Raw genomic sequence first — 1,805 nt, 5'->3', positions numbered from 1 at the left:
CCTTCCTCAACCTCACCATTTCTCTCATTGGCCACCTGGGATTTACATCCGTTTCCTGACATCAGGCTTCACTGACCTCTGGGAGCTGAATGTTACAGCTCCATTGCACCATCTCCCACCTGATCTCCTTAGACAACTGGCTGCACACAGGCACAGAAGGATTCTTCCTGTTGGCCAGCAAAGAAAATTAAACTTAATAAAGCTTCATAAACAATAAAATACACTCCTCGAGCATATGCTACTTACAAGCTACCACTAATGAGGTTGCCTTTCTACAAAGGATACTCTTATGAGAAATGTTTTAGATACATAGCTACAGAAAGGTAGAGATAAACATAATTAAAGAATTGGCTAAAGAGACACTTGTCCTACTGAAGGACAGGCAAGCTTTTAGTCCCTGAAGCTCAAAGCAGCAGCACAGGTGAGAAGGATCTGAATGAGCTATGAGTAAGGGCAGGAGAAAACTGGAGAATAATGGAAAAGGGCTGTTGTCTGCACAACCTGCTGAAAAGATGACTTTAGAAATGCTCATCATACCCGGACAGGTGAAAATACAGGAAAGATTAGAGAAATTAAATACAGAACACCATCCAGCATTTATCCACTCGATCCAGTGCGACCTGGCAGCAAAAGCGGCCAGCAGTGTCCTGAAGTGCACAAAGAGAACCCTCGCCAAAAGTGCGAGGGAAGAGATTGTCTCCCCCTGCTCGTCACTCGTTAGGCCACCTGTAAGCAACTGTGTCCATTTTTGGGCCCTCATTTCCAGTGGACTGGGTCTGGCTGGGATGGGGTTAACTTCCTTCAGAGCAGCTCACATGGTGCTTTGTTTTGCACTTGTGCCTAAACCAGCGTTGATAACACACCCGTGTTTTGGCTGTTACCGAACCATGTTTTCACAGTGTCAAAGCCTTCTCTGGTTTAACCTGAGAGGCAGCTAAACCCCGCACAGCCATTCACTCACTCCCCCACAGTGGGAAGGGGGATAGAATCGAAAACAAAAGGTAAAACTCGTGGGTTGAGATAAAGGCAATTTAATGGGACAGAAAAGAAAGGGAAAAGAATAACAATGCTAAAAGAATATACAAAAGAAGTGATGCTGTCCAATGCCCAGCCAGTTCCTGAGCAGCGGACCCTCGGCCAGCTTTTCCGCCAGCTTTATATGCTGAGCATGACATCACATGGTACAGAATATGCCTTTGGTCAGCTGGGGTCAGCTGTCCCAGCTGTGTCCCCTCACAACTTCTGTTCCCCTCCCAATGTACTCGCTGGTGGGGCAGTGTGAGAAGTATTACGTAGCAATTAACATCATCCAATTCAAACCATTGGCTATTCTCACCCAAAATCAAATCCCCTGGAGCTACATATTGGACTTCCCCATCCTCCTGCATCACCCACCAAGTGCACCCAGGTCCTTGAGTAAAAACAATCCCATGAATGGGTTTGCCTTTGCCCGAGGCAGGAATAACCCAGACTGTCTTCCCCAGCATATTTTTTATGTGGACTAGAGGGACTTTATCCCCCTCTACGGTACGTAAAAGTTTTGATTGGGCAGGGCCAACTCAATTGGCGGATCCCCTACTGTTGACTAACCAGGTGGCCTTTGCTAAATGTGTGTCCCAATGTTTGAACGTCCCAGCACCCATTGCTCTCGGTGTAGTCCTTAACACTCCATTGTACTGTTTGATTTTCCCAGAGGCTGGTGCATGATAGGGGATGAGATATATCCACTCAATGCTGTGCTCTTGGGCCCAGGTGTCTATGAGGTTGTTTCGGAAATGAGTCCTGTTGTCTGACTCAGTTCTTTC

The sequence above is a fragment of the Platalea leucorodia genome (genome assembly GCF_965183815.1).
Source record: "Platalea leucorodia genome assembly, contig: HAP1_HAP1_SCAFFOLD_210, whole genome shotgun sequence".
NCBI classification, from domain to species: domain Eukaryota; kingdom Metazoa; phylum Chordata; class Aves; order Pelecaniformes; family Threskiornithidae; genus Platalea; species Platalea leucorodia.
Note: the sequence above shows the minus strand (reverse complement) of the source record.